General features: G+C 37.9%; 1 long non-coding RNA gene across 1 annotated transcript; it reads right to left on the bottom strand.

The window, feature by feature from the left end:
* Positions 1–591: 591 nt before the first annotated feature.
* LOC113923020 lies at positions 592–27,613 on the bottom strand. The gene is made up of 4 exons (XR_003520143.1): positions 26,558–27,613; positions 25,354–25,436; positions 14,149–14,214; positions 592–700 (listed from the first exon to the last, which is right to left on the bottom strand). It is a non-coding gene; the product is annotated as an uncharacterized LOC113923020 (long non-coding RNA).
* Between the last annotated feature and the right edge of the window lie 276 nt (positions 27,614–27,889).

Genomic DNA, 27,889 nt, shown 5'->3' on the forward strand with positions numbered 1-27,889 from the left:
TTTAGGTACCCGGTTCCTGCAAGAAAAGGGTTTTCAGCTGGCATGAACTCATACATCAGACCCAGGGACCCCGGGGATACGACCTTAGATTTGCCTTCTGGCCACCCTGCTCACCAGAATGTAGCAAAGTAAGATAAATGTGGAATGTTAACAGGTCAGATTGCACCTGGTTTCCAGAAGCATTCATTGTGAAATCTCTGACTAATGAGTTGCAGCTGCACTGGGAGGCAGGCATGTGACTTGGCATTTACTCCCAAAGAGACCGTACAAGAAGCATGGGATTACACACAGGTGGGGAATAGAAAGAGGGGGCTGCCCTAATGTGAAGCTGTCTGCCCGGGGTTCAACTTCATCTCTTGTGCCTGAGCCCTCTGGAGTGGAGGAGAGTGTCACCAGGGATCCTACAACACGTGCAGCAAGTAGTCCACTAAAATTCTAGCACCTGGTACCTGCTCTTCAGTAACTGGACAAAGTTCCTTGTTAAGTTCACTTAGTTGTGGCAGTCAATCAGGAGGTTAGCGCAGCTATCCCTCATTCCAACACTGATTTCCATTCTCCTTCCCTTTTTAGAGATGCAAGAAAGCTAATGTACCTTCTCAGATTGCCTTGCAGGTAGAGGTGGCCCCCATGACTCAGTTCTGGCAAATGAGACGTAAACTGCATTTTTCCGGTACTGTCTCTTCCACTTCATTCTTCTTGCCTGGAACACATGCATGATGCTTGAGACTTACAGTCATTGCGAACTATGTATACGGCAAGACAGAAGGGGTCAGTTGATGGCGTTGTGGAGCTACCATACCAATCTTGGACCTTCTATCACCAGATCTGCGGAGGGTCCTGGATTATCCAGCTGGACCCAATGTGATCATAAAAGTCCTTATAAGGGAAAGAGGGAGGCAGAAAGAAGGATTGGAGAAAGATGTGACAACAGAAGCCAAGTCAGAGGAATGCTGTGTTGCTGGCTTTGAAGGAGGAGGGAGGCCGTGAGGCATGGAATGTGGGCAACCCCTATAAGCTGGAAGAAGAAACATTCTTCTCCAGAGCCTCCAGAAGGAATGCAGCCCTTCCAACACCTTAATTTTAGCCTAGTGAGGCCTGTGTCAGACTTGTAACCTACCAAACTATAAAATAATAAATTCGTGTTGTTTAAGCCACTAAATTTGCAGTAATCTGTTACTGCAGCAATAGAAAATGAATAAGCTCTATTAAGACCTTTTAATAACAAATTATGATTAGTCTAAGGAAATTGTTTCCTTTCAGTGAAAGACCCCTCTAGTTTTCAAAGCAAGGGCAGGCAAAAAGAGACATAACTTATTTTTTGAGAATAATAATAAAAAAAAATCCCCAGGAACCTAGGAAAAGACTAATATTTTTATAGCCATGGTAACAAAGACCAAAGCTGGTTTTAAACCTATTTAATTGATCAGTGACAGTTTACTCCAGTAAACACACCTCAGGAACAGGATACAGGCTTTTATGACATGTGTTTCTAAGGCTGATTTTCAACTACTCCTGCCTCAGTCACCAGTACGTCCCAAAACAACACTTCCCATAAAACCTCTATTTGCACTGCTCAGTGAGACTGTCTGATCAGCATAGATTTCCCTTACCTAAGTAAGCAATAAGTTCAGTTTCTAGGTTTCACATTTTGGGTGATGATCTTATCCTTTAGTGTATTGTACATTCTTAATTTAACAAGGGTCAAAGAAAACACAAAGTGCCAGGTTTTCATACTAACTTAAGTGAAGGAGTTGGGAAAGAGAGAAATAGGAGAATTTGTTTTGATTATGTGAAGAAATAACTTTATGTGGTTGTTTAAAACTCTTGATTTGTTCCTATATTTGAAAAACAAAAACCCTAAAACTAAATAAAATCACTCACGATTCCACCATCTTCATTTTTTAAGTATTTAAAGAAGTACAAGTCCTCCATCTCCTTCCTACCAATCCCACCTGCCAGGGGTAATTTCTAATAACAATTTTATGTATATCTTTTCAGATGTAAACTTAGGCACAGAGGTGTTACAATAAGCCTATTTTAACCGGTTGCTACGTGTTGCTGGTGTCTTTGAAATATATTTTATATGGTTAATTATAGTTTGGTATTTTAGCATGGTTGTGGGCTTCATGAGAATGGTAGCCATGATACATTCATCTCTCCATAACAAATTATGTCACACAATAGGTTTTCAACAAGTATTAATTGAATTTAACTATGAACTAAATTTCTCTAAATAAGATCCCATTTGATTTCTGGTATGAGAATATGATACCTAGTCCTAAGGTAATAGAGATACAGATATTGAGCCCAACTGTGGTAGACTCTTTGGGATCTTAATGTTTAAAGTTCTAGGGCAATACTGCTCAAAGAGTGGTCAAAAAGTTTGGCCATTTCAGGGGAGAAAGCAAAGAAATAATTTTGTTCACACACAGTTCATAAATGTGAAGTTAAGATTAATTACTTCTTTTACAGAAATCCTCTTATGTTTTTAGTTTATTATATTAAAAATAGATATGGTTTTCATGATTCAAAGTTGAAAAAGGATGGGGTGCCTAGCTGGCTCAATCGGTAGAGCATGCAACTCTTGATCTTGGGGTTGGGAGTTTGAGCCCAATGTTGGGTGGGGCGATTACTTAAAAAATTTAAAAATGAAAAAAAAAATTGAAAAAGGTCAAAGGATAAACAGTAAACATTCTTCCAACCACATCCCCTAGCTAATACTGATTAGTTTGTTATGTATCCTTCCAGAGATATTTTACAATATATAAGAAAACACACACATACAAACACATACACACACCTCTGATCTTTTTATACACATAATTTAGGCTATACACTCTTCTATACACTTGTGAATACTTTATCCCATTTGGTTGTCTTTTCACTTTCTCGGTAATGTCCTTGAAGCACAAAATTTTTTAATTTTCGTGAAGTCCAATGTATCTATTTTTTTCTTTCATTGCTTATGCTTTTGGTGCCATATCTAAGAAACCACTGTCTAATGCAAGGCCATAGAGATTTTTATCTATGTTTTCTTGTAAGATTTAGCTCCTGTATCTAGGTGTTGATCCATTTTCAGTTAATTTTTGTATACAGCATATGATAATGGGGTTTTAAATTTGTTTGTAAATTCCAATTGCCCTAGAACTGTTCATTAGAGACTATTACTTCCCCCCACTGAATTGTCTTGACAGCCTTATTGAAAATCATTTTACCATAAGTATATGGGTTTTTTTCTGGACTCTCAATTCATTCCATTCATCTAGATGTCTGTCCTTATGCCAGTACCACACAGTCTTGAATACTCTCACTCTAAAGTAACTTCAAAATGGGGAATTGTGTGTTCTAACTTTACACTTTTTTTTGTTGTTATACATCTGAAATAGTCTTTATTAAAGAATAATTGACATACAATATTGTATTAGTTTCAGGTGTACAACATAATGATTTGATATTTATATACATTACAAAATAGTTACCACAATAAGTCCGTCACCATACCAAATCTTAACAGTATTATTGGCTATATTCCCTATGAAGTATATTATATCCCTGTATCTTATTTATTTTATAACTGGAATATTGTGCTTTATTTTTAAGATTGTTTTACCCCTTAGGGCATCTTGCAATTCTCTGTGAACTTGAGGACCAGCTTTTCCATTTCTGGAAACAGGCAATTGGAATTTTGACAGGAATTGTATTGAATTGGCAGATTAATTTGGGGGAGTATTGTCATCTTAACAATATTAGATATTCCAATCTATAAACATGGGTATCATTTCAATTCCAGTCTTCTGTAATTTCTTTCAATGGTGTTTTGTTTTTTCACTATGAGCCATCCACTTCTTTTGTTAAATTTATTTTAAGTATTTTATTTTTTTTAATACCACTGTAAATGGAATTGTCTTCTTCAGTTTTGGATTGTTATTACTAATATATATAAATACAACTGTTTTTGTATATTGATCTATATCTCTGCAACATTGCTAAACTCATTTATTAGCCCTAATGGATTTGTGGAATCTTCAGGATTTTCTATATATAAAATTATGTCATCTGCATATAGAAATAGTTTTACTTCTTTTTTAATCTAGATGCCTTTAATTTCATTTTCTTGCCTAATTGCCTTGGCTAGAACCTCTAGTACAACGTTGAATAGAAGTGATGGGAGCAAACCTATTTATTTCCAATATTTTTTAACTTCTAATTTTTCCCCAAATTATAAAGATAATTGCATTAGCGGGGTGCCTGGGTGACTCAGTTGGTTAAGTGGCTGCCTTCGGCTCAGGTCATGATCCCAGGGTTCTGGGATCCAGCCCCACATCGGGTTCCTTGCTCAGCAGAGAGCCTGCTTCTCCCTCTCCCTCTGCCTGCCTGCCACTCTCCCTGCTTGTGCTCTCTCTCTCTCACTCTCTCTCTGTGTCAAATAAATAAAATCTTTAAAAAAAAAAAGATAATTGCATTAGCTAGGAAAATATTAGTGGAAATAGTCATTTTTTTAACAGTTTGTTAATGGGAGTGCTTCTAATATTTTCCTATTGAACATAAGCTGGCCTGGGGGTTAAAACAGATTTATGTTAAGGTAGTGTATTCTATTCTTACTCTCTTATAAACATCTTTGACTCAAAAGTATCTTTTAAATTTTTATCAAATTCTGTTTCAAAGTCTGTAGAGTTGATCTCTTTGTATCTATTCATAAAATATATGCCCTAATATTTAATCACCTTTGTATTCCTGAAATACATCCCATTTTGTCATGTTATTCTTTTAAGATATTGCAGGTTTCCTTTTCCTAATATTTTATTTAGTATTATTTCATCAATATTTATAAGTGAAATTAATGGACATTTCTTTTCCCTATCATCTTTGTCAGATTTAGTATCAAAATTATTCTTGCTTCATATAAAGAATTTGGGAGGTTTCTTTCTTTCTGTATGTGCTGGAATAGCTTAAATTTTGGAATTATCTGTTCCTTAAAGTTGCAACATAACAACTTATAAAAAGTGCTTTGATTGTGTGGGAAAGCTCTTTATACTTTCTTTCACAGTAATTGATTTGTTTACACTTTCAGTTTCTTTTGAGATCAGTTTTGGTATATTATAGCTTCTTAAAAACAAATTCATTTTATCTAGAATTTCCAAACTACTGCATCAAGTAAATTTGTGCTTTTTTTTCTTAATTAACTCACTTAACAGTTTATCTTTTTTTTTTTCAAGCAACCAGCTCTTGGGTTACTTCATTCTACCATTTTCTATTTTATAATTAAGTAGTTTCTACTTATATCTTTTTAATCCCCTCTGTTTTCTTAGATTTATTTTGCTGATCTTTGTTTAATTTCATTTGGATGCTTACTTCATTTGTTTTCATTCTTTCTTATTAGTTAATATGGTGAAATTTTCTAGCTGCTTTGTAATTTATTCACCTGTGAATAAGACCTAGTTTGGAGTATTTATTAAGCTATATTCTAGGATATATTTGTGTAGCATGACCTGAAGTATATGCAATTTATATCCACTTAGAAAACAAAATCATTTAAGCAGGCACTGATAGCCAGTTACAAAACTGGTCAAACTTAATGCTTGACATAACTTTAGTTTGCTAAGGGATGCCTAGACCCTGAACTTTATGCAAACTTTCTGTATTGTAACTTCTTTGCTCCATCTCAGACCCAAACTCCACCCATGTGCCTAACCACCAACTAAAATGTCCTGCCTTGATCTTCCCGCTTTTACAATATACGACACAGTTCGTTAAGTTCAAGACCCAACCCCCCTTGCAATTTTAGTATACCCCTTCCTCTTTCCTCTGCCACCTGTCCCATGGTCTCTGCATATAAAACTTTTGCTTGCCCACTTCTTCTCAGAGATGTTTCTGCTTAGGTTTTGAGTATCTCTCTATTGCAGTAGTCCCCCTTAATAAACTCTTGCCTTGGTAATGTCCAGACTCACATTTTTGTTTTGACACCATAAGAGTTTGAAAGATACTTTGATTTCTAGAACTTCATTGATTTTTGAATTTTAATTTTGTTGCTAGTGGTTTTTGCTTACTAAATAGGATATTTACATATATAGTAGGTTTTTGGAATCCCCTAGTACAATCCCTAGCTATTTTAAGCAAATTGTGACATATTACAAAAGTATTTAAAATATGTTTGCCCTGAACACTGCTTTAGCAATATGACATAGGTTCCAATATGTACTGTTTTTATTATTGTTTTACCCAAATAGCTGCAATTCCATTTTCCCTTGGGCCCAAGAGCTGTTTAACCCAAGATATTGTATTTCCAAGTGGGGCTTTTGTTGCCTTCTAGTTTTATTGTATTGCTACTAGAGAAAGTTATCTGTACTGGGGTTTTTTTTTTTCTTTTTGGAATTTATTGAGGTTTCCTTCTTAATTAGGAACATAAATAGGTATTTTTTCTGATTTCAGAATTACAGAATTTGACATATACCAATTAACTCTACTGTATCATGTTATTTAAGTCCATTATATCCTTATTTGTTTCTTTATATGCTTTATCTGTCATGGACTGGAGGGGTGAATTGAAGTACCCTGCCACTAATGTGCTTCTGTCTACTTCTCTGTATAGACCTTAACTTTTGCTTAAGGACTATGCTTAACCTGATGCTAAGTTATTTGTATGTAGATATCCCTAACTGTTATGTCTATGAATTGCACTCTTTTGCATATGAAGTGCCCTTTCTTATTTAATGCTTTTTCTTCTCCTAGTTAAGTTTCTCTTTCTTTACAGTGGAGAATTATTTTTGTTTTGTATCCAATCTGATTTTTCCCCCTGAGTTTAACTCGTTTATAATTATTACAATTATTTACAATTATTGATATGAAAGATATGCTTAGTCATGGTTATGTCATATTATATTGTGTTATGATTCATGCTTTTCAGATTAAAAAATGATTTCCTGTGTGGGATTTTGCTTGGTTATATGCACAATTCTTCTGATGATTATAACAATTTGTATTTTTGTCTAAGATCTAATCCTTTCTTTCTTTAGATTATAAATGTCCAATTCTAAGCAATAGATTAGTAGCTTGCTTCATCCTTCTACCTCTCCTTTCTCTCCACAACTTTCCAATTTTAATTAATTATATTATCTTTCTTAATGTTTAGCTTTCTGTTTAGTAAAAATAATGCCCATATTTGTTTTTGTTTTTGTTTTGTGTTTTTAAAGATTTTATTTATTTGACAGAGAGAGACACAGCGAGAGAGGGAACACAATCAGGGGGAGTGGGAGAGGGAGAAGCAGGCTTCCCGATGAGAAGGGAGCCTGATGCGGGGCTTGATCCCAGGACCCTGGGATCACAACCTGAGCTGAAGGCAGAGGATTAACGACTGAAATACCCAGGTGCCCCTTGTTTTTGTTTTAATCCTATTTGTCAACAGCCCTTAATGCTATCTACCTTATGCTTTCTAGTCATCTATCATTCGATAAAATTTGTCCAATGGCAGAATCTTCAAATGAGTTAATAGAAACATTATCCCTAGGATTTTGTGTTTTCAGAACTCTTTGCCTTTTTACTTACACAACAGTTCGACTGGATATACAATTGCTGGGTCATACCTCTTTCCTTGACTGTATTGCTCTATCTACAATGTCTTCTAGGAAATAATATTGTGGAAAAATATGAAGTCAGCCTGTTTTTCTCATTATAAGTGATTTAACTTTCAAAGAATGTTAATTTTTGAAATCTAGTAATTTTATGAAGACATATATTGGTGTTGATCATGTGGGACTATTTTGTAAAGTAACATTTGCCTTTTTATACTGTTTTCAGACTCAAGTCTATTTCTATGATTCTTTTCTTGAATTATATTTTTAGTATTTTTTTCTTCTTTGCTTTTAAGACCTATAGATTTACGCTTTTTCATCAGTTCTGAAAAATTCACAGCCATTATCTCTATATATATTGCCTCTCCTCCTTTCTCATTATTCTTTCTATGTGGAACTCTAAGTGTTAGATCTTGTCATTCCATCTTACATATTGAGATGGTATACGCTTGTAGGCCCCTTGCAGGCCAGGGTCATTTAAGGACTGCAGTGAGATTAAGGACAGCCAGGCAGGCCTGGGCCAGGAAGAGAAAATGTTCTCTTCCCCTTATCTCAAGTTGCAAGTTCTGAATGCCTGGATCAGCAGGAAGTGGCTCTTGCCTAGATTAGAGGTGTTCCTTCTTAAGACAAGAACATGCTGTCTCCAGAGGAAGGGTGGCTGAGAGAATTCTTTAATGTATCTTTCTTCAAGGATGTTAGTTTAATCCCATTATGTACTGAAAGTACACATTGTTATGTTTATCTGATTGCTGCAAGTATATAGCTGTGTGGAAAATAAACGACAGCATGCAGTTGCAAGTGCTGCCTTTGCTCTGCATCCCCTGTCCTGGTTCTTTCACAACCCTTACCCAGGGACCCCAACGCACTAGACGTTGACAACATATCTTTTAAGCTTTTTCTTTTTTCACATTTTCCATTTTCTTGTTTCTCTTTACTACTTTCTGGATCAGTTCTTCAGATATATCTTCTGGTTTGCAAATTCTCACTTGAGTTATCTAATCTAGTTAACCCCTTGACAGTTGTTTGTTTGTTTTTGCTGCCAATAACTGTATTTTTTACTTCTGGTTTCTTTTGGATTGTTCCCAAAATGTTTCTGAAAATTCCTGGATGTTTCTAATTGAATGATCACTTTTTAAAGTGCATGTTTACTTAAACAGTTCACACATAGCTGTTTTATGTTGTATGTATATAATTATAATTCCAATCCTTGAAATTTGTAGGGAATCTAAATCTGTTCTTTGTTTCTGCTGACTCTCACTCATGGTTATTGCCTTCTTGTGTGTTTGGCAATCTTGTTTCTGAGTTCATTGCCTAATCATAAATCTGTCAGAGTCCTCTGGACCAAATTTGGAGAGATCTCCTCCAGACAATGTTTGTTTCTATTTCTGTCAGTAACCAAGACTGCTTCAGTCCTCTTTGGGGCTTTGGCTTAGAGTGTCCCAGGTACAGCTTGCCTGCCCTTCCAAGGGCTGGTACCCACAACAATTGTATTGCTATAGGAATATTTCCTCAGGCCAGCACTGCTCTTCCTGGCTTCCCAAAGCCAGGCAGCTTCCTGTTACTCTGGCTATCTACACTGTTTTCCAAGCCAACAGGAATCTTGCTTATGACCTAGTATTTTGTGTGGGAGTTTGTTTGACTTTTCCCCAGGCAATGGAGATAGGCCACTACAGGGATGTTCACAATGCAAAGTCTCTCTTCTCCCCCACTGTCACAGATGCGACTGTTTTCTGCAACTACAACTCCAATATGTGATACATACGTTGCTATACTTTCTCTGCTTCTTGGAACCATGTTGATCCAGGGAAGCTCCTGCAACCAACCTGTGAATTGCATTCCTGCCTTTGAAATGAGATATTTAGGCTCTATACAAGAGACTTAAGCTGTGCCCTTAACTTTTAAGCAGTATATTTTGCTACTTAACCGTAACCCTGACACCAAGCCAATCTGAAACCCTAAATCTAATGAGATCTTTCTAAAATCTGCAATCTTAACATCCTCCAATACTCTCACTCCCATCCACTTATCTTGTAATTTAAGGATTTGTCTCATACTTTTTCTTATTCTACTCTTTACTTTTAGGTGATTTAGCCTCCAAAAGGAAAAATGCTAACTTTACACTACTGTCTTCAAATAATAAGTCCTGCTACATTCTCTCTGATAACATCATTTTTGAAAATATCACATGAACTATAAGAACAGTGCTTGGCAATTTGTCTCCACTAATATTCAATCATCGGGTATAGTTCATCTCGATTTAAAATATTTCCACAACACTTTAATTTTTGTGTTGTTACTATTGTGTGGTCTTATGTCTCCAATGTTTGAAGAAATGTTATTAAGAATTTTCGAAGCACTACAGCAAAAATATAATGATGAAAATAGTAATGTAAATATTAAAATTCAGAATGTCATAAATATAAAAAATGAATAGGACCCCTGTTTTTAGATAATTATCACATTTAGATAGTAAATGTGATAATTTCACAGAAACAAGTAAAAAATATATGAAGTGTGATGGTGAATATCTGAAAATTAGCAATGCAGTTATTTTTTTCACACTGTGCTATCTTCTAAGAAACTTTGTCAAGTTTTGGCAAGAAATTAATGATGCTTTGATTTCAATTTCTAACATAACACTGTAACCTACAGTAAACCAATTAAATTTTTCATTACTAAAACAAAACAATATAGTACAGATTAAATAATTATTTTTGCTAAAATCAGAAAGAGACCAAAACTATCAATATTTTATTCAGAGTTGTGTTCCTTGTATACTAAATGGGGTAGTTCTCACTGTTGTCAAAATGTTTGTAAAAACTAGCTGGAAAGTTGTCGAAAATACGCTCAGAGAAAGCAAAACAAACTACTGGCAAAATTCCATTGTCAACTTATTTGACATTGCATAACGTCAATGGCATTTAATGTGAAAGAGGAATTACTGTTCTGTGCTCATGCTAGCAAATATTTTATTTAGAGTTGCATGAAGCTACTAATCACTAATGTCTAGAAAATGAATCAGTTCTTGCATATACGTGGCATAAGGAGAAGTGCTAGAGGACTTTTTGTTCTGCTCATTACTAAAATCCAGGGCTTCAGGAGAACTTTTTTTTTTTTTTAGATAATCACTATTTTGTGAGCCATAACATGGACTGAAAATGTATGATGGGTTCAGTTCTGATACTGGCTAGCTACACATAACAAGGAATACATGCTCTGCTTTATAAAGAAGAATTGGTGGCCAATGATGACATGCCTCCTGGTATTTTTTTAAAGAAACTGTAAAAAAGAAGAAAGTGATCAAACTGAATGGTGGTCAGAGTGTTCAATTGCCCAATGTGCTGTGTAAAGCCAATCAGGTTTTTGCCTGCTTCCTCCACAAAATATCTCTTATCAAATTTGCTGACCATCTTCACTTTGCCAAATCTAATAATTAGTTCTCTGCCTAAATCATAGTTGATCTCAGCAGTATCCGACAATTCCTTTCTCTTTGAAACACTTTCTTCTCTAAGATTTCCTGAAATCGTACTCTTTGTTCCCTTCCTTCCTCACTGGCTGCTCCTTCTCAGTCTCCTTGGGAGGACGCACTGCTTCCTCTGCCTACCTTCTAATTATTAACACTCTACGCAAGTCCTCGATGCTCTTCCCTCCTGTGTCTACACTGTCTCCCTGTATAATCTCAGCCAGTTCCATAGCTTTATGACAGCTGTATGCCACAGACTCACAAGTGTATACCTGTGGACCCACTTTCCACATTAAACTCCAGATTCATATATCAGATTGCCTTTTTGACTTCCCCACGTAGATGTTGAAAAGCTCCTCAAACTTAACATATCCTTCAGATAATTTTGTTTCTCCCCCCCAAAACCTTTTTCCTTCTGCATTCATTGCTGTCCCAGTTAATGGCACCACCATCTATCCCGTTACTTCAGTCAAAAACCCCGTAAGACATTCCAACTGGTGTTGCTGATTTGTCTTTCATTTCACTATAACATATTCTCCATAGACAGGGCACTCCACACAGTTCCCAGCAATTATTTCCTATTGTATTTTTAAATCTATGAAATATATTTCACATATGGAAGAGTATATACAACATATTATATAGTAAATATCAATGTATCACACACAGGTTTAGAAATGGAACATTATCTGCAAAAGAATGATATTGGACCCTCTATCTCACACTATATACAAAAAATTAACTCAGAATGGACTAAAGATCTGAATGTAAGAACCAAAACTATAAAACTCTTTGAAGAAAACATAGGAGTAAATACTTGTGTCTGTAGATTTGGGAAGGATTTTTTTTTTTTTTTAGATTTTATTTATTTATTTCTGAGAGAGAGAGTGTGCATGAGCAGGGGAGGGACAGAAAGAAAGAAAATCCCAAGCAGACTCCCCACTGAGCAGAGACTGATGTGGGGCTCGATCTTAGGACTGTGAGATCATGACCTTAGCCAAAATCAAGAGTGGAACACTTAACCAACTGAACCACCCAGGTGCCCCAAGAAGGACTTTTTAAGTATAACACCAAAAGCACAAGCAACAAAGGAAAAAAAAATAGATAAACTGAGCTTCATCAAAATTAAAAAGTTTTGTGCTTCATAGAAATGGTACACTTTTAGTACCTCATAAGGCTGCCTCCTGCTCACATCTCCTCCCTTCCTATTGAGATGAACACAAATCTTTTTTTTTTTAAAGATTTTATTTATTTATTGGACAGAGAGACACACAGCAAGAGAGGGAACACAAGCAGGGGGAGTGGGAGAAGGAGAAGCAGGCTTCCCACAGAGCAGGGAGCCGATGCGGGGCTCGATCCCAGGACTCTGGGATCATGACCTGAGCCGAAGGCAGACACTTAATGACTGAGCCACCCAGGCGCCCCCACAATCTTTTTTTTTTTAATCATTCTCTTGTCTTACTTCCATTTTACCACGTGTATACATGCCTAAATAATATAGTTTCATTTTATCAATTTGAAATTATATAAATGGAATCCCATTATATGTATTCTTTTGTGACTTGCTTCTTTTTGCTCAATATTATGTTCATGAGCTGATGCTGATGGATAGAGCTGGAGCTCTGTATAAAATTTCATAATATAATAGACCATAATTAGTACCATTAGATTATATGATTTATGGACTTTGGGATATTTTCAGTTATTACTAGTGCTGCAGTGAACATTCTAATATACATGTCTCCTGATACTAACATGCAAGATTCTAAGATATATATATATGTGAGATATACAGATATATATGAATATAGATATTGGACTGTCTTAATAAACATGGGGGCGCCTGGATGGCTCAGTCAGTTAAGCATCTGACTCTTGGTTTTGGCTCAGGTCATGATCTCGCAGTCGTGAAATGGAGCCCCACATCAGGATCCACACTCAGTGTGGAGCCTGCCTGAGATTCTCTCTGATTCCTTCCCTCTGCCTCCTCTCACAAATAAATAAAATAAAATAAAATAAAATAAAATAAAATAAAATAAAATAAAATAAAATAAAAAAGATGTATACCTTCTATTTTCCAAAATGGTTATATCAATTTAATACTGACCGCAAGAGGATGAGTTTGCATTACTATTGTCAAAGTTATTTGGTAATATCAGAATTTTTTCTTACTTTTACCTATCTAGTGGCTTATATGGGTATTTTATTGTGGTTTTAGTATATATTTTCCAGGTTGATTAATGAGCTTGAATATTTTTCACACGTTTATTGACATCTGGATTTCCTCTTTGGGGAACTGCTGCCTCAAGTATTTTGCTGATTTTCCAATTGTGTTTTTTGTCTTTATTATATTGATCTGTAGGCATATGTTTTATACTCTAGATACTAGTCTTCTTTAGTTATTTGTGTAGCAGGTATTTCCCCCAAATTTATGGCTCCAAATTGATCTGTTTAAAATACCTATCATATTTTGTCATGTCCTTGTTTAAAGACTTCCAGTGGCTCCCAATTACATTTAGCTGTAAAATCTAATCTCTCATGATCATCAAGGCCCTATATGATCTAGTCCCTGCCTACCTCTTTGTCCTATCTCCTTCTCTAAACTCCAGCAACACTGGCCTTCTTTTTGTTCCTCAATTATGTATATGAGATGGACTTGAGCTCCCTCCCTTGTACAGCTTTGGACAAGTGCCAGTTCTTGACAAATGCTCATTTGCACCTCTGCAGAGTGTTAGAAAGGCCCAGCTGCAAGGTGCATAGCACTAGCTCTGATAAAAATGCTTTCTTGTAATATATAAAATTGTTGAATCAGTATGTTTTACACCTGAAACTAATATAACATTGTATGTCAATTATAGTTCAATAATCTTAAAATAATTTTTTAAATGCTTTCTTGTAATTGTGGTAAAACTAAAACAAACAAACCAATCCCAAAACAGCAAATCTCAGCCACAAAAGAGAAGACAGAAACTAAGTTGGGTAATATCTATTGTTAAAGCTGTATCCAAGGAAAATTATCAGCTTAATTAGTAGACCAGATGTTATACATAAGGAGAATGCAACATCTCCCTGTAAGTCATAGAAGAAGCCCCTCAGATAAGATAAGATTCCACCTACTAGCGGCTGCAGGTCTGTTGGAAGGCACACATGCTGAGTGGATTGAAGCTTAGGAAAACTGCATTCCTGGGAAAGAAACACCAACAGGGAATATCACACCTGAAATACAGGGTATTTCTCTACCTTTTATTAAAAGTTCTGAAACTGAGTTTCATACCCTTTGTGAATGGATGAACTGTAACTAAGGTTGGCTACAAGAATTTTCCACTGAATCTGACCCAGTGAATCAAACCATTTTTGTGATTCATACTAAGTTTGTCTAGTCTCAAGGCATTGCATTTACTGTTTTTAAAAAATAACATCTTTGAGATATCATTCATATGCCAAATAATTCACCCATTTAAAGTATATAATTTGATAGATTTTAGTATATTCACAGATGGTGTGCAACCATCACCACAATCAATTTTAGAACATTTTCATCACCCCAAAAAGAAACCCTGTATTCATACTCATAAGCAGTGCATTGCTCTTCTTTACACCTGGAGGGCTAGTCCCCAGACTTCCTAAGACTGATAACTACTTCCTGACAAGACTCAAGCAGGCATTACCATCTCTACGGTACCCCTTTTTAATTATTGCCTGCCTCTCTGTGGATGACGGTGTCTGTTGCTTATGGTCATTCCCTCTCTCCTCCTCATCCCTTTAACAGAATCATGATTTTGTTCAGGTGTCCAGTACCTACATGCTACAAGGGTGGTCAGGCCCATGCCCAACCCCAAGGGATAAATCATGACTGATCTAGGCCAAAGATGATGTCTCATTCCCCTTGGCAAGGATGCTTTAGTAATGGTATGTGCTATAATACTAAGGATACAGTGGAGGGTTCTTTTAGGAGAAGATTTCTGTGATCTTGAAAGAGAGATGTGAGGCTGGAGGGAGGCAAGATGGTGGAAGAGTAGGGGGCCTCGTTTCATCTGGTCCCTTGAATTTAGCTAGATAACTATCAAATCATTCTGAACACCTATGAATTCAATCTCAGATATAAGAAAAGAATTGCTAGAATTATACAAATAGAAAAGCAACCACTTTTTGCAAGGTAGGAAGTGTGGAGAAGTGAACCTGAGGGAATATTTTGGAAGATAAATGGCAGGCGGAGGGAGCCTCTGTAAGTCGGCTAATGGAAAGTGATATAGCCCTGGAGAGCAAAATCAGAACCTTTAGAAATCTGCTCCAGTGAGAGATGTCCCTGCCTGAAAGGTACTCAGGTGGTGAAGGGGGGCAGAATCCTAGGTGGGACAGTACAGTCTCAGGATCCCCAGGGTCACAGAACAGGAGTGCCTGAGCCTGCAGAGTTCCCAAGCATTGGAGTGGGGAAACCAGTTAGGGTCAGCAAGCCCAGGAGGGGGTTATCAGCTCTGTTTGCCATAAACCGCAAACCCTGGCATGATTGGGAGACAGCTCTCCATGCAGGGGCCCTGCAAAGGACAGAAAAGCGGTGACCCTCCACCTTCTCCCCAGAGGGATGTCATGGGAGTGTGCATGACCAGGTGATGGCTCTCCATGTGGGGGCCCTGCAAAGGACAGAAGCACTGTGACCCTCTGCCTTCCCCCAGGAGGATCAGTGTGGGTGTGAACTGCAGGAGTCTACAGAGTTTGGCACTCACAAAAGTGAAGACCACTTATCCCTGTGGGTTTACTGAAGGCAGGGGCCACGATCTTTCAGCCCTGGGGCTGGAGATCAGGGTATGGCCATTTTTATTTTCATCCTCTAAAGAGGCATGGAAAACCTTCAGGGAACAAAAGCCACATACAGCAACCAGTAGCAGCTTACACTGAGCCCAGCCCCCTGGAAAGGGGCAGTGTAACTCTGCCCAGGCAAAGACATCTGAGAATCAGCACAGCAGTCCCCTCCCCCAGAAGACCAGCTGGAACAGCAGGCAAATACCAAGTTTACGGAGCACACAGGACTGCAAAACTCCAGCACTAGGGGAAAATAGTGTATAGAATTCGAGGTTTTTTCTCATGATTAGTTTATCTTTCAGTTTAAAATTTTCTTTTTCTTTCTTTTTTCCTTTTCAACTAGTTTCTTATTTTATCAACTCTTTGTTTTTAAGTCTTCTTTTAACTTTAATTTTTTTACATTTACATTTTATAGATATATTCTTCATTTTTTACTTCCTTTCATTGTATTCAATTTTTTTTTCTATATATATAAGTTTTGCTTTCTTTACAATTTTGGGATATAGTGTCTTTTAACAAAGATACCAAAATACGCCCAGGACCAAGTGGATCACCCTGTTTTGTCTACCTGGATTATATTCTCTACCCCCCCTTTTTTTCTTTTTCTTTTATTTTTTAGTTTCTGATCTCTTTGGATTTGTCTAGTGTATATTTCATTTGGGACATGGTTGATGTTTTTTATTTTGCTTCATTCATCCATTCTTCTCTGGGCAAAATGACTAGAAGGAGGAATTCACAACAAAAGAAAGAACCAGAGGTAATACTCTGCCACAGGTCTAATTGATATGGATACAAGGAAAATGTCAGAGCTGGAATTCAGGATAATGATTATAAAGTTACTAGCTGGGCTTGAAAAAGGCATAAAAGACACTAGAGAATCTCTTAGTGCAGAAATAAAATCTCATCAGGCCAAAATTAAAAATGCTTTAACTGAGATGCAGTCTAAATTGGATGCTCCAACAGCTAGGGTAAATGGGGCAGAAGAAAGAGTGACACAGAAGACAAGTTGATGGAAAGGAAGGAAGCTGAGGAAAAGAGAGAAAAACAACTAATGGATCATGAGGGGAGGCTTCGTGAAACCAGCGATACCATAAAATGAAACTATATTAGAATTACTGGGGTCCCTGAGGAAGAAGAAAGGGAGAGAAGGGCAAAAGGTATATTTCAGCAAATCACAGTTGAAAACTTCCCTAATCTGGGGAAGAAAACAGGCTTTCAAATCCAAGAGGTAAAGAGGACCCCTCTCAAAAAAAAAAAAAAAAAAAATAGATCAACATCCCAACATATAATAGTGAAGCTTGCATATTTCAGAGATAAAGAGAAAATCCTGAAAGCAGCTTGAGACAAGAGGTTCTTAACCTACAGGAGTAGAAACATTAGGCTGGCAGCAGACCTATCCACAGAGACCTGGCAGGCCAGAAAGGGATGGCATGATATATTCAGTGAACTAAATGAGAAAAACATGCAGCCAAGAATACTTTATCCAGCAAGGCTGTCATTCAGAATGGAAGGAGAGATAAACAGCTTCTAGTACACAGAAACTAAAAGAACTTGTGACTGCTAAACCAACCCTGCAAGAAATATTAAAGTATCCTGTAAGCAAAGAGAGAGCCCAAAAGTAACAGAAACCAGAAAGAAACAGAGACAATCTATAGAAACAGGGACTTTACAGGTAATACAATAGCACTAAATTCATATCTTTCAATAGTTACTCTGAATGTAAATGGGCTAAATGCTCTAATCAAAAGACACAGGGTATCAGATTGGATAAAAAAGCAAGATCTTGAGCACCTGGGTGGCTCAGTCAGTTAAGTGTCAGCCTTCAGCTCAGGTCATGATCCCAGGGTCCTGGGATCAAGCCCTACATTGGGCTCCTTGCTCAGCAGGGAGCCTGCTTCTCCCTCTTCCTCTGCCTGCCAATCCCCCTGCCTGTGCTCTCTCTATATATATCAAATAAATACATAAAATCTTTAAAAAGAAAGAAAGAAAGACCCATGCATATGCTCTCTACAAGAGACTCATTTTAGACCCAAAGACACCTCCAGATTGAAAGTGATGGGGTGGAGAACCATTTATCATGCTAATGGACCTCAAAAGAAAGCTGGAATAGCAATCCTCATATCAGACAAATTAGATTTTAAATGAAAGACTGTAGTAAGGGATGAAGAGGGACACTATATCATAATTAAGGTGTCTATCCAACAAGATGATCTAACAATTATAAATATTTATGCTCCTAACACAGGAGCAGCAAATTATATAAACCAATTAATAACAAAATTAAAGAAACACATTGATAATAATACAATAATAGTTGGGGACTTTAACACCACACTCATGGCAATGGACAGACCATCTGAGCAGAAGATCAACAAGGAAACAAGGGCTTTGAATGACACACTGGACCACATGGACTTTACAAATATATTCAGAGCATTCCATCTTAAAGCAACAGAATATATATTCTTCTCGAGTGCACATGAAACATTCTCCAGAATAGATCACATACTAGGTTACAAATCACGTCTCAACCAATACCAAAAGACTGGGACCATTCCCTGCATATTTTCAGACCACAGTGTTTTGAAACTTGAACTCAGTCACAAGAGGAAATTTGGAAGGAACTCAAACACTTGGAGGTTAAAGAGCATCCTACTAAAGAATGAATGGGTCAACAAGGAAATTAAAGAAGAATTTTAAAAATTCATGGAAACAAATGAAAATGAAAACACAGCTGTTCAAAACCTTTGGGATGCAGCAAAGGCAGTCCTAAGAGGGAAGTACAGAGCAATACAAGCCTTCTTCAAAACATTAGAAAAGTCTCAAATACACAAGCTAAACTTACATCTAATGGAACTGGAGAAAGAACAGCAAATAAAGCCTAAACCTGGCAGGAGAAGAGAAATAATAAAGATTAGAGCAGAAATCAATGAAATTGAAACCAGAACAACAGTAGAACAGATCAATGAAACTAGAAGCTGGTTCTTTGAAAGAATTAATAAGATTGATAAACCCCTGGCCAGACTTATCAAAAAGAAAAGAGAAAAGATCCAAATTAATAAAATCATGAATGAAAGAGGAGAGATCACAACTAACACTGAAGAAACACAAATAGTCATAAGAACATATTATGAACAACTATTCGCCAACAGATTAGGCACTCTAGGAGGAATGGATGCATTCCTGGAAATTTATAAACTACCAAAACTGAAACAGGAAGAAACAGGAAACCTGAACAGACCCATAACCAGCAAGGTAACTGAAGCAGTAATCAAAAATCTCCCAACAAAGAAGAGTCCAGGGCCAGATGGCTTCCCAGGGGAATTCTACCAAACATTTAAAGAAGAATGAATACCTATTCTTCTGAAGCTCTTTCAAAAAATAGAAATGGGGCGCCTGGGTGGCTCAGTCGTTAAGCATCTGCCTTCGGCTCAGGTCATGATCCCAGGGTCCTGGGATCGAGTCCCACATCGGGCTCCCTGCTCTGCGGGGAGCTCTCCCTCTCCCACTCCCCCTGCTTGTGTTCCTGCTCTCGCTGTCTCTCTCTCTGTCAAATAAATAAATAAAATCTTAAAAAAAAAAAACAAAAAAACAAAAAATAGAATGGAAGGAAAACTCCCAACCCCTTCTATGGGGCCAGCATTACCTTGATCCCAAAACCAGACAAAGACCCCATTGATAAAGGAGAATTGCAGACCAATATCCCCGATGAACATACCTCAATATCATAAAAGCCATATACAAAAAGCCCATAGTGAATATCATTCTCAATGGGGAAAAATGAGAGCATTTCCTCTAAGGTCAGGAACATGACACATGCCCACTCTCACCACTGTTGTTCAACATAGTACTAGAAGTCCTAGCCTCAGCAATCAGACAACAAAAAGAAATAAAAGGCATCTGAGTCAGCAAAGAAGTCAAACTTTCACTTTTTGCAGATGACATGATACTTTATGTGGAAAACCCAAAAGACTCCACCTCAAAATTGCTAGAACTCATACAGCAATTCAGCAGTGGCAGGATATAAAATCAATGCACAGAAATCTGTTGCATTTCTATACACTAATAATGAGATAGAAGAAAGAAAAATTAAGGAATCAATCCCATTTACAATTGCACCAAAAACCATAAGATACCTAGGAATAAACCTAACCAAAGAGGTAAAGGATCTGTACTCTAAAAGCTACAGAACACTTACGAAAGAAATTGAGGAAAACACAAAAAATAGAAAAACATTCCATGCTCATGAATTGGAATAAATACTTTTTAGATGTCTATGATACCCAGAGCAATCTACACATTCTATGCAATCCCTATCAAAATGCCATTGACATTTTCACAGAACTGGAACAAATAATCCTAAAATTTGTATGGAACCAGAAAAGACCCTGAATAGCCAGAGGTATGTTGAAAAAGAAAACCAAAGCTGGGGGCATCACAATGCCAGATTTCAAGCTCTATTACAAAGCTGTAATCATCAAGACAGTATGGTACTGGCAAAAAAATAGACACATAGATTAATGGAACAGAATAGAGAGCCCAGAAATGGACCCTAAACTCTATGGTCAACTAACCTTCAACAAAACAGGAAAGTATCCAATGGGAAAAGGGACTGTCCCTTCAATAAATGGTGCTGGGAAAACTGGACAGCCACATGTAGAAGAATGAAACTGGACCATTTTCTTACACCAACACAAAGATAAACTGAAAATGTATGAAAGACCTAAATCTGAGATAGAAATCCATCAAAATCCTAGAGGAGAACACAGGCAGCAATCTCGGTGATCTTGGCCATAGCAACTTCTTGCTAGAAAGGCAAGGGAAACAAAAGCAAAAATGAACTATTGGGACTTCATCAAGATAAAACCCTTCTGCACAACAAAGGAAACAGTCAACAAAACTAAAAGGCAACCTACAAAATGTGAGAAGATGTTTGCAAATGACATATCAGATGAAGAACTAGTATCCAAGATCTATAAAGAACTTATCAAACTCAACACCCAAAAAACAAATAATCCAGTCAAGAAATGGGCAGAAGACATGAACAGACATTTCTCCAAAGAAGACATACAAATGGCCAACAGACTCATGAAAAAATGCTCCACATCACTTGACATCAGGGAAATACAAATCAAAACCACAATGAGATACCACCTCACATGGTCAGAATGGCTAAAATTAACAAGTCAGGAAACAACAGATGTTGGCAAGGATGTGGAGACAGGGGAACCCTCTTACGCTGTTGGTGGGAATGCAAGCTGGTGCAGCCACTGTGGAAAATGGTATGGAGGTTCCTCAAGAAGTTAAAAATAGGGGTGCCTCAGTGTCCCAGTTGGTTAAGCATCTGCCTTCAGCTCAGGTCATGATCCCAGGGTCCTGGCTTCAAGCCCCGCAATGGGCTCCCTTCTCAGCAGAGAGCCTGCTTCTCCCTCTCCCTCTGTCTCCCAGTTTGTGCTCTCACTCTCTCTCTCTCTGTCAAATAAATAAAATCTTAAAAAAAAAAAAAGAGGTTAAAAATAGAGCTACCCTATGACCCAGCAATTGCACTACTAGGTATTTACCCCAAAGATACAAATGTAGTGATCTGAAGGGGCACCTGCACCCCAATATTCATAGCAGCAATGTCCACAATAGCCAAACTGTGGAAAGAGTCGAGATGTCCATCAAAAGATGAATGGATAAAGAAGATGTGGTATATATATATATATATATATATATATATATATATATATATATACACAATGGGATATTAGCCAGCCATTAGAAAGGATGAATACTTACCATTTACATGGACGTGGATGTAACTAGAGGGTATTATGCTGAGTGAAATAACTCAGAGAAAGACAAATATCATAGGGTTTCACTCATATGTGGAATATAAGAAACAGCACAGAGGATCATAGGGGAAGAGAGGGAAAACTGAATGGGAAGTAATCGGAGAGGGAAAAAACCATGAGAGACTCTTAACTATAGGAAACAAACTGAAAGTTGTTGTAGGGGAAGTGGGTGGGAGGATGGGGTAACTGGGTGATGGGCATTAAGGAAGGCACGTGATATGATGAGCACTGGGTGTTATACACACTGATAAATTATTGAACACTAAATCTGCCATATATTGGCTAACTGAATTTAGATTTCAAAAAAGAGAGAGATGTGAGAAAAAAACAGATTTTCCCTGCCTATACCTTAGTGGGAGGATATATTGCTTAGAACTGTAGGGTCATCTTACAAGCATGAGAAGAAAACTTGAGAATCACAGAAATGCTAAGCTGGAGTCATTATGTCATTGAGTCACCGAGTAACCAACCGTTGAACAATCCAACTCTGACTTTTCCAATGAGATAAAAATCTTAATGCTAAAGACATTTTGAGTTGGGTTTTCAGCCAAATATATCCTACCTAATAATCTGTTACATTGCCCTCTTTTATTTTCTTCTTAGTACTTAACATTCTGTGTAATATCTGGTTTATTACTTGTCTCCATCAATTAGAACATAAGAACATCAGGGCCCTTCTCTTATTTGCTACTGTACCTAAAGCATCTTAAATAGTACCTAGTATCTAGTCAATAGCCAATAATTATTAGTTAAACATGAATGAATGAACAATGCCTTGATTTCTCTCTTTCCCTCACTTCTAATCCTTCAGCAAGTCTATTGGTTCAACCTTCAAAATATATCCAAATTTGACTACTCTGATCATCCCTGGGGCTTTCATCAGTAAGTGTCCTGATTGAAGTGTCTCACCCTCCTGTTTACCTAGTAATCTTTTTACTCCTCTTCCTGTTTTCGTTGATTCCATGTTTACTGAGGTGCATGCAGGGCACTGGGCTGCCCTCATGAACCTATAGTCTAGTGGGGGAGCTGGGTAATGACGAATGACACAGGTCATTATTGCATAAGAAATAAGAGATGCAGAGGGTGGGTATGGTGGTGGGGCAGGTGGAAACCTGCAGTCCTCACTCCAACTGCACAGAATACCAGGCAAAAGACAAGGAGCCACTCTGTTTTCTGTGCAGGGGTGGAGGTGGGGTTTAGTATTAGGGTTGGGAGCATTTTCTTTGTGTATATAAGGAAAGGTCAGGCAGATCCTTGCATATGTTCTTCCCCTCAAATGATATTAAAAACAAAATATCCTTCAGTCTAAAATGAGTACACTTGTCATACCTCTCCTCGCACATATTCAGGTGGGAGGGATCAGCCAGCCCCATTTGACAGATCAAGAAATTAAGACTCAGCAAGAAGCCTTTTCCCTAGGATTGTGCACCTCTTCAGCAGTAAGGCCACAAGCAGACCATATGCCTTTTCACTCAGAAGCAATTCACATTACAGCTCACTGAGCACCCAGCCCAAGCCTCCTCATAATAGGGACTCAATAAACAGGAGTTATTCCCCCAACTCTGGGGTCCTCTCAGAGGCCCTCCTGTTAGAGATAGGGAAACTGAGAAGTAACTTGCAAAGAAAAGCAGCAGAGAGGCTGACCTGCCCCAGGAGCTCTGATTCTAATCATAATTATGGCCAATATTTATGGAGTACTTCCTATGTGCTAAATCCTATCCCAAACCCCTTAACACATAGTATTTTTTTCCATCCCCCAGCAACCTTATAAGGTTATATGATACAAGTCTACACTTCCTTATCTTAATTTGGAAGCCCAAAAGACTGAAAACCAACAGACTTTTCCTGTATTTGCTGCCCAGATGTTTCTGGTGGCAAAATTTGTCTTGAACAGATGTGAGGCTCTTTAGATTACTTATAATGTTTTTTTATTTTATTTTATTATGTTAGTCACCATGTTTCATTAGTTTTTGATGTAGTGTTCCATGATTCATTGTCTGCATATAACACCGAGTGCTCCGTTCAATACATGCCCTCTTTAATACCCATCACCAGGCTAACCCACCCCCCCACCCCCTCCCCTCTAGAACCCTCCGTTTGTTTCTCGGAGCCCATAGTGTCTCATGGTTCGTCCCCCCCCAATTTTCCCCCTTCATTTTTCCCTTCCTACTGTCTTTTTCTTTTTTAACATATAATGTATTATTTGTTTCAGAGGTACAGGTCTATGATTCATCAGTCTTAGATTATTTATAATGTTTTTTATTTATAAATTTTAAAAATCAGGAAAAAAGGTATGAATATCCATACATTTATTAGTTTACTATTGCTGTGCAACAATATTACTACAAACTTAGTGACTTAAACCAACAGACATTTACTGTTTCTTTTTTTTTTAAGATTTTATTTATTTATTTGTCAGAAAGAGAGAGAAAGAGCAAGCACACAAGCAGGAGGAAGAGCAGGAGAGGGAGAAGCAGGCTCCCGGCTGAGCAAGGAGCCCAAAATGCGGGACTCGATCCCAGGACCCTGGGATTATGACCTGAGCCGAAGGCATCTGAGCCACCCAGGCATCCCTATCTCTAAGTCCAAACCAGTTCCTCTGCTTAGGGTCTCACAAGGCTTCAATCAAGGTGTTAGCTGGGGCTGCATTCTCCCCTGAGTTCAATGGGGAAAGATCCACTTCCAAGCTCACTCATGTTATTGGCAGAATTCATTTCCCTGAGGTGATAGGACTGAGGGCTTCAGTTCGGTTTTTGTTTTTGTGTGTGTATGTTTTGTTTTGTTTGCGGCCTGTCAGCCAGAGGCTGCCCTCAGCTCTTAGAGGCTGCCCATCCATATTCATTGCTGTGTGGCATCCCCTACCATGGTCATTATCTTCCTCAAAGCCAGCAAGAATGAAGGGTAGGAGGAAGAAAGACTGAGACTCCAGCAAGATGGATACTACAATCGTATGTGACATAATCACATAATCATGTGTATGTAATCACAGACATCCTATTATCTTTACCAAATTTTCAGTTAGAAGCAAGCACAAGTTTTGCCCATACTTGAAGGGAAAGGATCACATAAGGGAGTGAACACCAGGAAGTGGGAATTGTGGGACCACTTTAAGAGTCTGTCCACCATAATACCTTTCAATGCAGAAATATTAATGTTTGATTTGCCCTAGAGCCCCATGGGAGTGTCTCATGTTATCTGGTATTCACATCATGATAGCATTCTAAGATCCTGAAATTTAGAAATTCTCAGACACACTGTCCTCATGGATTTTGCATAAAATACTGTATTACTATCCTTATTTTACAAGTGAAGAAATTGAATTACCAAAGAGTTAAGTGACTCAGTCCAAGGAAAGCTCACTTCCATGTGTTTCTCCTCTACTCTCAATATTCCACTGCTATATAACTTCCTCAACTTATTATGGGGTTACATCCTGACAAAACTATGGTGAGTTGAAAATGTCATGAGTCGAAGATGCATTTAATACGCCTAACTTACCGAACATCATAGCTTGGCCGAGCCTGCCTTAAACATGCCCAGAACCCTTACGTTAGCCTATAGTTGGGCAAAATCATCTAACGCAAAGCCTATTCTATAATAAAGTGTTGAATATCTATGTAATTTATTGAATACTGTGCTGAAAGTGAAAACAGAATGGCTGGTTGTAAGTGTATCAGTTATTTACCTTCATAATCGTGGCTGACTGGGAGCTGTGGCCCATCGCCACTGCCCAGCATCACAAATGAGATGGTGTCACATACTGCTAGCCTGGAAAAAGAACAAAATTCAAAACTTGAGGTACGGTTTCTACTGAATGCATATTGCTTTCACACCACCATAATGTTGAAAAATCATAAATTGAACCATTTTAAGTTGGGGACCATCTGTACACTACTTCATTTCTGACACCAGATGTCTGGGTTATCTACACATCAGGCAATTCTGCAGCACCAGCTGGGTGTCCTACAATTTAACGCAGTTCTGACATCATCTACCTGGAGATAGCACCAGATCCCACAGGTTAAAGGCTCACAAATCCCCTCCCACACTCACATCTGATGCCAATCACAAGTCCAGGTCGTCACCTATGCTTCTGACCTACTGGCTCTAAAATGGAAATTCCCATGAACTCCCTCTTGGGTTCAATTACTTTGGTAGAGCAGCTCACAGAACTCAGGAAAACATTTTACTTACTAGATTCCAATTTATCATAAAAGAATATAACTCAGAACAGCCAGATGTTAGAAACGCATAGGGTAAGTTTTGGGAGAAGGAGCATGGAGTTTCCATGTTCTCTCTGGGTGTACCACCCTCCCCAAATCTCCATGTGTTCACCAATCCAGCTCTCTAAACCTGTTCTTTTGAGTTTTTATGAAGGTTTCATATGCAGGCATGATTGGCTAAATCACTGGCAACCGGTGATTGATTTAACCTCCAGCCCCTCTCCCCTCCCCAGAGATGGAGGGTGGCACTGAAAGTTCCAACCTTCCAATCAGGTTAGTTCCCCTGGCAACTAGCGCCCATCCTTATGGGCTTTCCAAAAGTTACTGCATTAACATAAATTCAGGTGTGGTTGAAAGGGGCTTGTTATGAATAACATGACATATTCCTTTCACCTTTAAGGCTCTGGAGCTATTTCAGGAACCAAGGAGAAAAGACCAAATACTGTAACAAACAAAAGCTGCTCCCATTGCTCTTAGGAAATTCCAAGAGTTTTAAGAGCTCTGTACCAGAACAAGATGCAGACCACATTTATTATTATAAATCACAAACATATTTTATATATATAATACATGTATATATGTATTTTATTATTATAAATCACAAACATATATCAAATATATATTTTTATATTTTATTATTATTATAAATCACAATATTACACTCACCTTAGGCAAAAATAAGAGTTCAGACTCTGAGGGTAGAGCCCAAGCTCTTAGCCACATGCAGTCTCCATGGTTTTGAGATTTAAGAGTCTCGTTAGGCATCTGCCTTCGGCTCAGGTCATGGTCCCAGGGTCCTGGGATCGAGCCCCGCAACGGGCTCCCTGCTCGGCGGGAAGCCTGCTTCTCCCTCTCCCACTCCCCCTGCTTGTGTTCCCTCTCTCCCTGTGTCTCTCTCTGTCAAATAAATAAATAAATAAAATCTTTAAAAAAAAAACACAAACAAAAAAACGCTAAGATAACCAATCACAAAAAGCCAACTAGACTTCAATATATAGCCAATCAAATACTTTCCTTTCTCTGCTTCTGCACTTTGTGTATATAAGTCTTTCCTCTGAATTCTGTTGGCTTAGCGCTCATAGCTACATTTGGTTTGGCAGCACCTAATTCCAATCAATTTTTGCTTGAATAAACTTAAAATTTAGTTTGTCTTTTAACAAGTCTCGGCAAAAATGCTACAGCCTTAAAGATGTCTTCCTTGACCACCAGAGCAAAACTAATCCCTCTCCGTCTCTCCCCCTCCTTCTCCCTTTCTCCTTAGTACCCCTTTGTCCGCCATCCTATCTTGTTCTTATAGTCCTTATCTCCACATATTTTTTTGTTCGTATGCTTGTTTTCTCGCTCTTACACTAAAATGTAAACTCCAAGAGGACATGTTTATTTACTGATATATCCTGCCTGGCACGTAATAGGCATTAAATACTTATTTGAATAACTGTTATTAATGGACTTTTAAAGTCTATCCAACAGAAATGCCAAGCATTTGATTCCACAGCAAATGACCAATAAATGTGTTAGGAATTGCATAACTTTATAAAAATAAAAATAACCAATGTAGCTAACTAGAAAAAGACAGGGCTTAAGCTGTCATTGCTCAGGCTCTCAGAATCTTGATGAAAGACCACAGTTGCCATCCCTCTCAGTTATAAAACTATAATAATTACTACTTTGGCTCAGACTGAGCTATTACTTTTTTTTTTAAGATTTTATTTATTTATTTGACAGAGAGACAGCAAAAGAGGGAACATAAGCAGGGGGAGTGGGAGAGGGAGAAGCAGGCCTCCCGCAGAGCAGGGAGCCCGATGCGGGGCTCCATCCCAGGACCCTGAGATCATGACCTGAGCCGAAGGCAGACACTTAACGACTGAGCCACCCAGGCGTCCCGCCGAGCTATTACTTATTAATTTTCAAAATGTTCATGATATTTAATTATTTTATCTAAAAACCAGTGGCTTATGAATCGGTTATTTTCCACTCTATCCTTCTCTACTTTGGGCT

The sequence above is a fragment of the Zalophus californianus genome, chromosome 9 (genome assembly GCF_009762305.2).
Source record: "Zalophus californianus isolate mZalCal1 chromosome 9, mZalCal1.pri.v2, whole genome shotgun sequence".
Lineage (NCBI taxonomy): Eukaryota > Metazoa > Chordata > Mammalia > Carnivora > Otariidae > Zalophus > Zalophus californianus.